The following is a 15,344-nucleotide window of genomic DNA, read 5'->3' on the forward strand; positions in this document are numbered from 1 at the left end:
GTTTTAACTACGTAAAACTTGCGAATATACAACATTCTTTGCTGTCCCATTGTCTTTGCATATAAATAGATTGTCAGGTTTACCGACTCTTGAACATGCAACATATAATGGTCCATGGGAAAACAATCTGTATTCAGATCTATACCTCATGATTCTAATGATTGCCCTTGAGCTTTGTTGATGGTGATTGCTAATCGACCATTCCCTGTCCCGGTGTCCCGGTCGTCATTTATATCCCCCTGTTTCCCCCGGTGTCCCCGTTGTAGTTGTGTCCCTGTGTCCCGGTCGCCATTTATATTCCCTGTGTCCCGGTCGTCATTTGTATCCCGGTGTCCCGGTCTGTATATACATTCGTTTTTTAGTTTTGTTTTTCTCCTTTATTTTTTTCCTTTTTTTTTTCTTTTTTAGTTTATTTAGATTTTTAGATTTTTTTGTTTTTTTATTAGTTTTTAGTTTTTTTTTCTTTTCAGTTTTTTTGTAGTTTTTACCTTCTTTTTAGTTTTGTTAGTTTTTTTTTTACTTATGTCCTGGTCGTCATTTATACTCCCTGTGTCCCGGTGCTTTGTTGATTGCTAATCGAACATTCCTTTTGTCCTGGTCGCTTTCTCTTTGAGTGTCGTCATTTATTTTTTTCTTTTTTAGTTCTTTTAGTTTTTACCTTTTTTAGTTTTTTTTAGTTTTTTAGATGAAAATTTTTTTTAGTTTTTTCCTTTTTACTTTTTAGTTTTTTATTGGTTTTTACCTTTATTTTAGCTTATTTTTCAGTTTTTTCCTTTTTTTAGTTTTTTTTTATTTTTTATTTTTTTTAGTTTTTTACCTTTTTTTAGTTTTTTTAGTTTTTTTAGTTTTTTAGCTTTTTTACTTTTTTTATTAGTTTTTAGTTTTTTTTGTAGTTTTTGCCTTTTTTTAGTTTTTTCAGTTTTTTTTTTAGTTTTTTATTGGTTTTTACCTTTATTTTAGCTTATTTTTCAGTTTTTTCCTTTTTTTTAGTTTTTTTTAGTTTTTAGTTTTTTTAGTTTTTTACCTTTTTTTAGTTTTTTTAGTTTTTTAGCTTTTTTATTTTTTTTATTAGTTTTTAGTTTTTTTTGTAGTTTTTGCCTTTTTTTAGTTTTTTTAGTTTTTTAGCTTTTTTATTAGTTTTTAGTTTTTTTTGTAGTTTTTGCCTTTTTTTAGTCTTTTTTTGTTTTTTAGCTTTTTTATTTTTTTTATTAGTTTTTAGTTTTTTTGTAGTTTTTGCCTTTTTTTAGTTTTTTCAGTTTTGACGTCACCTGATCCAGTTTTTTCAGGTGACGTCACCTGATCCACGATCCACAGATCCACAGACAACTTATTTTTATATATATAGATATATATTTTCTTTTTAGTTTTTTTTTAGTTTTTACCTTTTTTAGTTTTTTTCTTCTTTTGTATTAATGCTAAAGCCAAGGTTCAAACCTGGAGCCTCTCGGACCTAGAACCTGAAACATAACGCTTTACCAACTCAGCTACTTCGGCTTGAATACATTCGTTTTGAGCAGCTTCCTCGGGTGTTGCCATTGTAGGTTCTTCAGTCATTTTACAATTAGAAATTTATCTTTCAACGGTCTTCTTACAATTAAAAATTTGTCTTTGAACGATATTCTTAAATACCTGTGTCCTGGTCGTCATTTATATTCCCTGTGTCCGGTCGTCATTTGTGTCCCGGTATCCCAGTCTGAAATTTCTCTTTGAGTGTCCCGGTCGTTATTTATATTCCCTCTGTCCCGGTCGTCATTTGTGTCCCGGTCGTCATTTGTGTCCCGGTCTGTAATTTCTCTTTGAGTGTTTTTTCTTTTTAGTATTTTTTAGTTTTTTACATTTTTTCTTTTTTCAGTTTTCTTTTTCTTCTTTATTTTTCAGCTTCACTATGAAATACATATCGCCGAACCTTTGTTTTTTTAACTAAAATCTGGTAGGCATTGATGACCTTATCCAAGTCAAAATCCCAAACCCAATCATCATCGCTATCATTTTCAGTTTTGATATGTTTTGACTCTCGCTGTCCAGGTGGATCTTCATCTAACTGCGCGGTTTTGCGTTCTTTAGCCTCAAGCCTGTTTCCTTGCTGTTCTTTTGATTCCTCGGCATGCTTTCTTTTCTGACTTTCTCTATCAGCAGCAAGTTTTTTGGCATAGACTCTTTGAGCATCTTCATCGGCTTTTGCCATTGTAAGTTCATCAGTCATTTTAAACTTAAACATTAATAGATTTCTACGTGAACATATATGTCTTAAATATCTTTAATGACGTCACCGTCATAGCAAAAATGACGACAACTAACTTCATGACGTCAGTCGACACAGAAACATGACGTCACCCGACAGACAGACACACAGACAGACAACTTATTTTTATATATATATATATATATCATGAAAAGAGAAATCACCAATGCAACAGCACAAACACAAAAAAAGAGAGAAAAAAAAGAGAGACAGAAGGAGAAAAGGAAGACTGTTTTCCTAAATTAGTGATTAATATAGACCAGCACTTGAATGAGGCCTTAACCCTACTCATCGATACAATCACATAGGTCAAACAGCATAGCCATACACAATCAACCATAAAGAATAATCCATGGACAGGCAGTCATGTCGTCAATAAGTATATGTATATATAAATACCAGCCTGATATTCTACGATTTCATCGAAATCTTTGATTTCGGGCTGCAAGCCAAAAACTGCCATGTCACTGCCTTTGTTGACGTATTTACATATGTATTTGATTGCCTTTATGGAGTTACAGTATTCAACGTTTATGTGTGCATTAAATGTTTTTGATAATAATGGGGAATATGGAACAACCCACTGGTTATCTACTTCGATGGTGGTACCGTTACGCTTCTTTATTATTGCTGTTTTACCGCAATCTTCAGTAGATCTTCTTCTATATTGTGGGTAACCATCATTGCCAGTAATTGTTTTGGGTACTAAAAGTCGAGGATATTGCTTTGTGCACCTTCCTTTGGCCATGCATGGTGAATTTTCGTTCAGTGCACCGCAAGGTCCATGTATCATATTTTTTACAATAACATCATGTAACCCCTTATCGACATTTTTATCAGGTATTTCAGCGGAAATCACATCATCAATTTCGTTCGAAGTAATTTTTTTATGTAGCCAGATTAGTATATGTGCGTGTGGCAAACCTCGTTTTTGCCATTCCACTGAGTACATCCAGCATCGCACTGACCCAAACACTTCATGTTTTACAAGGTAGTTTATCAGTGATTTCAACTTTTGCCGGAAGACACGTGCCGTAATGTCATGCCTATGAACCGCCGATTGTCCTTGAAGTAAAAGCTGCAGTATCTCGTCCCAAGATTGATTACATGTAAATGTAATAAATAAATCTGGACGACCATAGAGACGAACATACGCAATAGCATCTTGAGCATATTCATGCATATGACGGGGACTGCCAACATATGACGAAGGTAAAATTGTTAATCTTCCAACGTTTGTGGTATTACCGTCATTTATAACTGCATCTCGCAAATGAATGTATTGTTCAGAGCGGAGCTTGGTCTGATTCAGGCGTATATATAGCAAACGTTCTGATTCAATTTTAGCATACATATCCACGACGAATTGGTGAAACAATTCACGGCATTTTAAAATATAATTTTCTTCATCCTGCCGAATCATTAGTCTATAGGAATAATAATGCATTGCACTGCATTTCTTATTCATTTCTTTGTTAGTGGCTGGATTCATCAATTTAATATTAAAGTGATAGCCGTCGGCTCCATCCCAAAAAATGATAGGATATTGTAGGGCATCGTAGCATCGATGAGTTTCAGCAATTCTTAACAACTGAGCGTTTCGCTTATGAAGAATAATATCTCGAGGTAAAAACTGATCACCGACCATAACGATTGCCACTTCGTCGATAGTCGGAGCATTGTATCTACGCACATGTTGGCCAGGAGGCGTTTTGTCAGCGGAAATAACAATTTTATGCGTATCAGTAGGCATCAAATCGATGGCTGTTTTGAACAGACGCACTAAATTATTATTTTCGTGGAAAAGATGTTGCAATTGGGAAACGATTGTCCTTTCAACTTTGGGAGAAATTTCGCAACGTGCATTCAATTCAGAATTTCTATCACTGATGAAGTACAATTGTAAAAATTTATGATTCTCGCCTGAGAATGGTAGAAGGGACCCTGCTTTATGATAAATTTGCCCTTTTACTTTGAAAGTAGACATAAATTGATCTGGATTTTCGATTTGGGCTCCAAACGACGTCATTTGGAAACATGAGTTGTATTTTCTGATTTTTGACAAAAAACGCTTAGATTCTGACGTAGTTCCAGTAAGGAAAGTCTTCAATGGCTCTGGTGGTGCAGCCAATAGAGGAAGTTTAACTTTTCCTGAGGCGCAACACATTCCCATTGTTTCACCATTGAATTTCAAGGCCTTGCAATAGGGACAAATTTTAGACATTGTCCCGATTTGAACACATCTACTCAAGCTATAATCATCGACTGGGTTGTACCTGAATGCCAGGCGATAACTTTCAGGTTGCTCTGATTCCTCGGCACGCTTTCTTTTCTTACTTTCTCTATCAGCAGCAAGCCTGATTTCTTGCTGAGGTTTATTATAAATTGTTGAGTGTTAGCATGCTTGTTACGTAAAATTTGTTCTAACAGTCAATGTTAGAATGAACACTGACAAATTGAAAAACATTGAAAAAGATAGTGTTACCAAAAAGCAAAACCAGACTTGCGGTTCAAAGAGAAAGGGCCAGATTAAGAATGTGCAATTTACGTCAACAAAGGCGTGTCGAGGAACTACCAGAGCATCGCGAAACCAGACTTGCTTCTGAAAGAGAAAGTAAAAAGAGAAGGCGTGCCGAGGAATCACAAGAACAGCAAGAAAACAGGCTTGCGGTTGATAGAGAAAGTAAGAAAAGAAAGCGTGCCGAGGAATCACAAGAGCAACCTGAAAATTTTTGCCTGGCATTCAGGTACAGCCCAGTCGATAACTATAGTAGATGTGTTCAAATCGGAACTGTGTCTAAAATTTGTCCCTATTGCAAGGCCTTGAAATTCAATGGTGAAACAATGGGAATGTCTTGCGCCTCAGGAAAAGTTAAACTTCCTCTATTGGCTGCACCACCAGAGCCATTGAAAACTTTGTTTACTGGAACTACGTCAGAATCTAAGCGTTTTTTACCACAGATCAGAAACTATAACTCATGTTTCCAAATGACGTCGTTTGGTGCCCAAATCGAAAATCCAGATCAATTTATGCCTACTTTCAAAGTAAAAGGGCAAATTTATCATAAAGCAGGGTCCCTTCTAGGGTCCTAAGGAGAGAATCAAAAAATTTTACAATTGTACTTCATCAGTGATAGAAATTCTGAATTGAATGCACGTTGCGAAAGTTCTCCCAACGTTGAAAGGACAATCGTTTCCCAATTGCAACATCTTTTCCACGAAAATAATATTTTAGTGCGTCTGTTCAAAACAGCCATCGATTTGATGCCTACTAATACGCATAAAATTGTTATTTCCGCTGACAAAACGCCTCCTGGCCAACATGTGCGTAGATACAATGCTCCAACTATCGACCAAGTTGCAATCGTTATGGTCGGTGATCAGTTTTTACCTCGAGATATTATTCTTCATAAGCAAACGCTCAGTTGGTAAGAATTGCTGAAACTCATCGATGCTACGATGCCCTACAATATCCTATCATTTTTTGGGATGGAGCCGACGGCTATCACTTTAATATTAAATTGATGAATCCAACCACTAACAAAGAAATTAATAAGAAATGCAGTGCAATGCATTATTATTCCTATAGACTAATGTTTCGGCAGGAGGAAGAGAATTATATTTTAAAATGCCGTCAATTGTTTCACCAATATGTCGTTTATATGTATGCAAAAATTGAATCAGAAAGTTTGCCTGAATCAGACCAAGCTCCGCTCTGAACAATACATTCATTTGCGAGATGCAGTTGTAAATGACGGTAATACCACAAACGTTGGAAGATTAACGATTTTACCTTCGTCATATGCTGGCAGTCCCCGTCATATGCATGAATATGCTCAAGATGCTATTGCGTATGTTCGTCTCTATGGTCGTCCAGATTTATTTATTACATTTACATGTAATCAATCTTGGGACGAGATACAGCAGTAAAAGCTACTTCAAGGACAATCGGCGGTTCATAGACATGACATTACGGCCCGTGTCTTCCGGCAAAAGTTGAAATCACTGATAAACTACATAGTAAAACTTGAAGTGTTTGGGTCAGTGCGATGCTGGATGTACTCAGTGGAATGGCAAAAACGAGGTTTGCCACACGCACATATACTAATCTGGCTACATAATAAAATTACGTCTAACAAAATTGATGATGTGATTTCCGCTGAAATACCTGATGAAAATGTCGATAAGGGGTTATATGATATTAATATAAAAAATATGATACATGGACCTTGCGGTGCATTGAACGAAAATTCACCATGCATGGCCAAAGAAAGGTGCACAAAGCAATATCCTCGACTTTTAGTATCCAACACAATTACTGGCAATGATGGTTACCCACAATATAGAAGAAGATCTACTGAAGATGGTGGTAAAACAGCAATAATAAAGAAGCGTAACGGTACCAACATCAAAGTAGATAACCAGTGAAAAACTAAAAAAGAAAAACTAAAAAAGAAAAAAACTAAGAAAAGAAAAAACTAAAAAAGAAAAAAAACTAAAAAAGAAACTGTATCTATATATATAAAAATAAGTTGTATATATGCATGTTTGTTTGTTTGTGGGTTTGCATTTGACGTCATTATAAGTATATAAGGCTTTGTATATGACTTCATTATAAGATGACACTACAGACCGGGACACCGGGACACAAATGACGACCAGGACACAGGGAATATAAATGACAACCGGGACACTCAAAGAGAAATTACAGACGGGACACCGGGACACAAATGACGACCGGGACAGAGGGAATATAAATGACGACAGGGACACTCAAAGAGAAATTACAGACTGGGATACCGGGACACAAATGACGACCGGGACACAGGGAATATAAATGACGACCAGGACACAGGGACACAACTACAACGGGGACGCCGGGGGCACAGGGGGATATATAAATGACGACGGGGACACAAAGAATGTTCGATTAGCAATCACCATCAACAAAGCTCAATGGCAATCATTAGAATCATGAGGTATAGATCTGAATACGGATTGTTTTCCCATGGACCATTATACCCCTAAGAAATTAGTGTAAATGTACCATAAATGGTAGATATATATATATATATATATATATATATATATATATATATATATATATATATATATATATATATATATATATATATATATCGACCATTTATGGTACATTTACACTAATTTCTTAGGGGTTAGTTTTCTTTAGAAGCTCCAAAAAAGACGTCTTAGGGATTTAAGCCAAAGAAATGATAGTTTTGTTAACCCGAGAAAAATAATTATCTGTGAAATTAAAATTAATTATCACTCCAGATATAACACCTAGAATTGGTTTTCAAGAAGATAAGGGTACTGAGCAAAACAAGTGTTCCTTGCCTTTAGTGTTATTGTGCTTTAAATAGATTAAATAAAGAAACAAGTTTTCTTTAACTGAAAGTAAGGAGCGATATTAAAACTTAAAACGAACAGAAATTACTTCGTATATGATAGGAACTTTTCCTCCTCAACGCCCCGCTGTTTATGCTAAAGTTTGACTCTTTCTCTGATCTCTACTTTTTAATACAGTAAAAAACTTTAGCGCAAAGAGCGGAAAAGCTGAGGAGGAAAAGCTCCTCAGCTGTGTAAACAGAGGTCAAAGTTTGTAACTTGCTGCCCCTCCCACAGGGACTGGGGAGAGTAAGTCGTCCCCAAAGACACAGTTATTAGATTAATCGACTATGGTGAATAAAATGGCTTTCTCAAAATTTTGATCCGGTGACTTTGGGGATAAATGAGCGTGGGAGGGAGCCTAGGTGTCCTGCTTTTATGGTCACTTAAAAAAGGCACTAGAAATTTTAATCCCCGTTAGAATGAGCCCTTTACTGTTTTAAAATTTGAAAGTTTACTGTTTTTAAAGTTTTTTACTGTAATAAAAAGTAGAGTTGAGAGAAAGTGTTAAACTTTAGCGTAAAGAGCGGGGCGTTGAGGAAGGACCAGCCCCTTTCATATACGAAGTAATTTCTGTTCGTTTTAAGTTTTAATGTCGCTCCTTACTTTAAGTTTAAAAAACTTGTTTTTTTTATTTAATCTTAATTAAATTTGATATTTAGAGAGATCTTATGCTTCACAGCACTTACTTCAGATGCCAACCAGATCCAGTGATATTAAGGGAGTTGGAGGGGGAAACCAGAAATCTTGGAAGATGTGAAAATTGAGGTATCTTTATCTTGCGAATGGACGGTCAGATCTTAATGAAACTTGACATATAAAAAGATTTTATGTCTCAGATGTTCCATTTTCAATTTGAATCGGATCTAGAAACATAGGGGGTTCGAGGGGGAATCAGAAGTCTTGGAACCCAGAAATATGAGAAAACGTTTAGAGTGGAGAGATCGCGATGAAACTTGATGGGAAAAATAAGCACAAGTTCTAGATACGTGATTGACATAATTTGAAAGGGTCCGCTTTCTTTGGGGGAGTTGGGGGGATTTCCAGCGCTATTGCAAGTTTGGTGCTTCTGGATGAGCTAGGACGATGAAAGCTGGTAGGCATGTCAGGGACCTGCATAAATTTACTTGATAACAGTCGTTTCCCTGATTGAACCATCTGGGGGTTGGAGGGAGAGGGAAAATAAAAAATGAGGTATTTTCAAGTTAAGAACGGGTAGTTGGATCTTAATTAAATCTGATATTTAGAAGAAACTCATGTCTCAGAGCTCTTATTTTAAATCCCTACCAGATCTGGTGACATTGGGGGGAGTTGGAGGGGGAAGCCGGAAATCTTGGAAAGCGCTTAGAGTGGAGAGATCAAGATAAAACTTGTTGGGTAGAATAAGTAAACGTCATAGATACGTGATTGACGTAACCAGACGGGAAGTTAGGGGGGTCTAGTGCTATGGTGAGTTCGGTTCTTCTGGACGTGCTACGTGATACGGACGTGCTTTGGAAAAAACGGTGCTACGTGATTGACATAATTGGAACGGATCCGTTGTCTTTTGGGGAGCTGTGGGGTGGGGTTCAGTGATTTGGCGAGTTTGGTGATTCTGGAAGTGCTATAACGCCGAAAATTGGTAGCCGTGTCAGGGACCTTCACAAATTGACTTGATAGTCGTTTTCCCCGATTCAGCCATCTGGGGGGGGGGGAGGGTGAAGGGAGAGGAAAAATTAGAAAAAATGAGGTATTTTTAACTTACGACTGGGTGATCAGATTTTAATGAATTTTGATATTTAGAAGGACCTCGTGTCTCAGAGCTCTTATTTTAAATCCTGACCGGCTTTGAGCCTCCGATTTTCCTTTTAAATCTATCTATTGATTCTTAGAAGTTCGCTAGAGCTTATGATACATGAGCATTTGGCTCTTAGCTCTTCTGACCTCCTCAAAAGTGCCATATGAGCTCTTAGATCTTGTTTTTTCATTTCTGCTCATTTTTAAAATCATGCGGAGAATCATCCCACACATGAGGGACTACTGAGCCATTAACCGCAGGACAAGAAGGAGCAGCTTTAAAATATGCACTTTACTTAGTGGTATACACATTAAGAAGAAGAGAGGCACCATTTTCTGTCAAGCCAATACTTGATTCTTTTTTTGGAGGCTTTAAATGGTAACAAAAGTTTGTTACTAACCTCTGTACGTAACTGAAAAAGGTACATAACATAACGTAGTACATAACTGTACATAATAATAACGCACTTAGAGAGGAGTGAAAAAAAAGTATTAAAGGCGGTGGTATACGCTTTTTCTGAAGTTTGTACCATCGCAAGAACGAATAGTCTAAATGTAATGGAATAAAAAAAAAGTTTTTTATCTGAAAGTAAGGAGCAACATTAAAACTTAAAACGAACAATTATTAGTCCGTATATGAGGGAGTTTACCCCCTTACGCTGAAGTTCGAATTTTGTTCCAATCTTTAAGAATAATCTCTGAATCACAAAGGCGGTTTAATTAGAATACATAGCTCTTTTGAAAGTACTAAAAAAAACACTTTAGCATAAAGAGCGAGATATTGACGAGGGATAGAACCCCCTCATATACGTAATCATTTTCGTTTGTTTTAAGTTTTAACGTTGCTCCTTCCTTTCAGTTGAAAAAACTTGTTCTTTTATTTTATTTCTGGTTGTTTTTCAAATAATACTGGGAAATCCGATGGCCTCTTCATGGAAAATCCCCTTTTCTCATGAAACTTTCCTCCATGGAAATATCCTCAAACATAGCGCCAACCCCCCTCTTCCCACCAAAAATGTCTCCCTGAAGATGTGATACTATAAGTATATAATGTGTAAAGTTCACAGCTTGCAGCCCTTCCCCAGGGACTGGGGGGATAACTTTAACCTCAAGGACATAGCCATTAAATTTTTCGACTATCCTGAACAAAACGGCTATCTCAAAATTTTGAAATTTCAAACAAATTTTGGGAAAAAATGAGCTTGTGAAGGGGCCTCTTTGCCCTCCAATTTTGTCGTTCACTTTAAAAAGACACCAGAGCTTTTAATTTCCGTTTGAATGAGCCCTCTCGCGATATTCTAAGACCACTGGGTTGATACAATCACCCTTAAAAAAAAAACAACAAATAAACACGCATCCGTGATCTTCCTTCTGGCGAAAAATACGAAATTCCTAATTTTTTTACACTGGAGCTTGGAACCTCTACTGCACGGTTCTCTGATATGCTTAATCTGATGGTGTGATTGTCATTAAGATTTTATGACTTTTAAGGGGTTTCCGCCTTTTTGTTATTGAAAATAAACCAAATTTTCTCAGGCTTGTAATTTTTGATGGATACGATTAAGCCTGATGAAACTTATAAACTTGAACTCATCATAAAAGTTCGATTATTTCATGTATCTATTGGTATCAAAATTCCGTTTTTTACAGTTTCTGTTACTATTGAACCGGGTCACTCTTTACTAACAGTTCGTTATCACGAGCTGTCTGAAAAAGACAAAAACATTCAATTCCATGTCTATTAGTCTAACTTGGGAATAGAAGCAAATTTACCCTCTTATTTCCCCACTTGTTTATTATTAAGTATATTTCCCAGGTATGTTTTTGGCACGGACTTCGCAACAGGGAGGGGTCTGCCCCTTATAAATCTCAAACTTCATTGATGACTTGTCCCTTCTTATTCAAGTTAGCAAATATTTTTTTCGGTCCCCCAAAGATTATTGCAGCGCTCTATATAGGATTTTCTTGGGGGGGGGGAGTACAAAAAGAATTCGTTTTGGGAGGGGGGCTGGAAATTGATTTTCTGCGGGGTTACAAAAGAATTTTTTCAAGGGGGATTACAAAAGGATTTTTTCAAGGGGGGTTACAAAAGGATTTTTCAGGAAGGGGGGTTACAAAAGGATTTTTCAGGAAGGGGGGTTACAAAAAACTTCTCAGCTAAATTTAACGGGTTCGACATCTTTATTCATATTGCCAAAGTGGCGGCAAAATATTATTTTATGAGAACTGCATACATCTAGAAACACCGCCGCTATTTAGATGTCCATTTTCAAACCACCCATTCCTCTAAAGTGAGAACCAAAATGATGTGCATCCCGACCAACCCCTTTTTTACTCTTGCAGCAAAGACTAAGTAACCCAATATGCTGATAGAATTTGAAACAATGACGCTTGGCAACCATAGAGAATGATTGATAGCAATGATTAAGTAAAAAAAAAAGAGCCATTTCACTTGTTAAAACATTATTAAACGCCAATGAAATAGTGATTAAAGGATTAAAAAGCTCAAAATTAGTAATTGATTCTTGGCAACGCTTTGGTTTATTTGAGGGGGGTCGTCAATCTCTTTAAAACAGCCAAATCAGCTATATGATTACCACCTTTAGGAGGGTTTCATTTGATTTGACCGAAACAAATTCTTTAAACAGAATGCAATGAAGAAAGGTTGTTCGTCTGTTTGACACATATAGAGGGGAGTTATCTTTAGATATGTGTCACCCTATCTGAATTGTCCATACATATATCATATCAGTTCTGTTGACAAGGGCGCATCCAGGATTGTTTGTGGGGGGGAGCTTCACAAAAAAGCTTAAAATATATATCACAAATTTGTTCAAATGCATTTTTGTGAGGCCGTATCCGAGGAGGGATGTTAGGAGTGTGACCCACCCCCTCCCCCACCCCGATGTCTGTCTGACTTGTAAAAACTTAAAAATGAATATAAACCAATTTGTGATGCAAATTTTTTGTATAGCCCCTTCAGAAGAAATCCTTTGGTAACCCCCTTCCTTGAGAAAAAAATCATGGATACGTTCCTTGCTACATGTTTACGAGTCAGGCAAAAATTTCGGTGGGGGTTCAAAACTTCTAACCCTACCCTAAACATGGCCTTTTCTTCTGGATTTAACTCTTTTGCAACCCTCCTCCCTTCAATGACGTTTTGGGGCCGCCTCAAAGTAAAAACTCTTGTACGAGTGCACAACATCTTGAAGTCTTAAAGCACTGCAATGGGTAATGATGTATGCAGCAATAGATTTACATTTGCTGCAACTGAAGAAATAAAGGATTTATGCTGAATTTGCGGCAACAAGAGGAGAGGGGGTCTTTTGGCCCCCCTTTCTGAGTTTCTTACAATTTTCTCTGTAATTTCATATGCTTTAAAGTTAATTCCTATGTTTTGCCCTCCTGTTGTCTTGAGATAAGCTCCTGTGTGAGGGCACTGGCTTCTGCTATGCTCATTTTTTCTGTTCTTTTATAGAGGAATTGAAAAACTTCATAGACTATTTACTGGAATTATGATTGTACACCCTCTGCTAATATCTCACAGGAGTTTATTTTGAGAGGGACGTATATTGTTGACATCTTTACGTCAGTTCTGGCTCCCTGGGGAATTATTATGTCACTCGTGATTACTTTTCCATGTGACATCCGGTATTCAAAAGAGTAATAAGTGTGGAGTTCATATATTGAGGAGACCACTTATTTTTATGAAAATGTAAATATGTGGGAGGTTGTGAGAAAACTAAGACGATATTTTCCCTTTAAATTCAAATGGGTTAGGAAAAAACAAGGCCATATCCAGGGGGCTGGAACTTTTCTCCAACTCGTAAAGAGTTGGACTCCAACTCCAAACAAAATGAATATAAACAAGTCTTTCATGTGTTTCATAAAATTCTCTAATACTGCTCTTTTTGCTACGGAAACTGTTCTCTTAAACCTTGCATAGGATTGTCTGACATTGGTCAGATTTTCTAAAGTTGTTGCTATGGCATGAATAATTTAAATTTCTATATGGTCCTTCTTTGCTTCTTCACATTCTTTATTCCACCAAATGTTGTTTTTGTGAGTTCTTTTTCAGCTACGTTTGAGTAGAATAGCTTTCTTAGCAGCTGTCAATATACTGCCTTGAAATACATAGATTTTTTTTGTCAATCAATGTCTGCTTCCACTAACACCTGAATTGATATGTTTTCAAGCTGTTCTCTATATTTAAGCCAATTTGATATTTCAATCTGATGTGAGGAGTACTTGTGCTGTCCAATTGGGCTGGATTACAACTCTTACCATGACCCTCAATGTAGATATTTATGGGGGAATAGTCACTCAATAGCAAACTATGATCTGGAGTTGTAACAGTAGTTGTTGTGGCTAAATTAGGGCTAGCAAGTGTTAGGTCAATCGTTGTGTGACCACCAGTAAAATGATTTTTATGGGTTGGCAATCCATTAGGAGCAGCCAGGCAAATTGGAGATTGGAGCAGAACATCTTCCATACTCCTTCCAGATGAGTTCACAATGTCATATTTGCACCAAACTTTGCTGTGTGCATTAAAATCACCTGTTATGATCAGTCCTTCATTAGCAAGAATTTTCTTTGATAACTCATTAATAATACCATCAATTTCATTGTTGTTGCTATTTGCATTGTATACATTTATAATGTTAATGGTTGATCCATCTTGTTGAAGTACCCTACAGCCATTGATTTCAACTTTATAATCTGCATGATCCTGCAAATCAATTTCCCATTAGGGTGTGTTCCAGGGACTTACTGAAGTAACCTAATGTTTAATATTTCCGTTCCTAGCGGGAAAATGGTTACTGCCCAACCCGCTGGGAACGAGAATAGTTACTGCCAGCAGTAAGTGATTTTCTTACCGTGCTCAAAAGAATGGAGCGTGTCCAAAATCTCAAGTATGCAGAATTAATTTCGCATCCGTCTGGAATTCTTCGAAGAATTCTCAGTCCAGACTAGAATTTCATCTGTAATAATCGAAGGGCTATGACGTCAAAAACCCCACGAAAAAATTCTACGAAATTGCAGCATTTGTCTGAGGTTTTTCAGAAGAAACTAAAGAAAGATAGTGGCGATCCATATCCACAGCATAAGGAAGACCAGAGCATAAGGAAGAAAGATCTGTTTCCAGAGAGATTTCAAATTCCAAAAATGTGTGACAAAAAAAAAACTTCCAGTTTAAGTGGCTAAGAATATCTCAGTTAAAAAAAAATATATTCGTGATCAGCAGCTTTTCGATGATTATTATTAAGGATGTAGATCTTCACCTTGTTCAGTGATCATAGAGCTTTAATTGTATGATAACTGCTAAATACAATGATCATTGACGTCTTGCTAAAGGATTATCTCTAAGAAGAGTAATAGCTGATCAGCAGTTTTTTGATAGTTGTTTAATAAAGTGATTGTTAATATTCTAGTTGAGTGACTTCTTGTTTTCTCAGAAAGGGGTAAGGTTAGGAAAATGAAACTTTCAGGGGTGGGTCTACAGGCTAAAGTATATGCTGGGAAGGAATTCTAGAGTACCCACCTCCACTCTTTCTCCCTCTAGAGAGCCCTGAAATTCGCCTATCTGACAGGTTTGACAAGTTTAACAGGTTTGTCAAAATTGAAGTTTTGACAAAACAACATTTTATCTTAAGTTTTAGTTACCAGTTGCTTTTTCTCTGCCTTTAGTTCTGAAAATGCAATTCCTGTTATGAGTAGAATTCTGAGCCATATCAATGGTTTTTTTTCAAAATTTAGGAAATGTATTGGCATATCTTTGAAACCTTATAAATTTGGATTGAGCAAAGTTGTGAAGCTGAAAACAATTTTGTTGTACTTCATTCAACAGAAGATCTATTTTGCAAGATTTCACTTTTATAACACATATTTTGATGGTCGGGGCCCTCTAAAGGGAGAA

The 15,344-nt window shown here is 36.6% G+C and overlaps 1 long non-coding RNA gene across 1 annotated transcript in view; it reads right to left on the minus strand.

Moving 5' to 3' along the window:
• The window catches only part of LOC136026222 (uncharacterized), a 263,409-nt gene extending 248,926 nt beyond the window's left edge, over positions 1 to 14,483 (minus strand). Inside the window, exon 1 of the long non-coding RNA XR_010617247.1 lies at positions 14,305 to 14,483. This is a non-coding gene — a long non-coding RNA (uncharacterized LOC136026222). The remainder of the gene's footprint in view (positions 1 to 14,304) is intronic.
• Positions 14,484 to 15,344: the final 861 nt, after the last annotated feature.

This window comes from Artemia franciscana, chromosome 4, assembly GCF_032884065.1.
Source record: "Artemia franciscana chromosome 4, ASM3288406v1, whole genome shotgun sequence".
NCBI classification, from domain to species: domain Eukaryota; kingdom Metazoa; phylum Arthropoda; class Branchiopoda; order Anostraca; family Artemiidae; genus Artemia; species Artemia franciscana.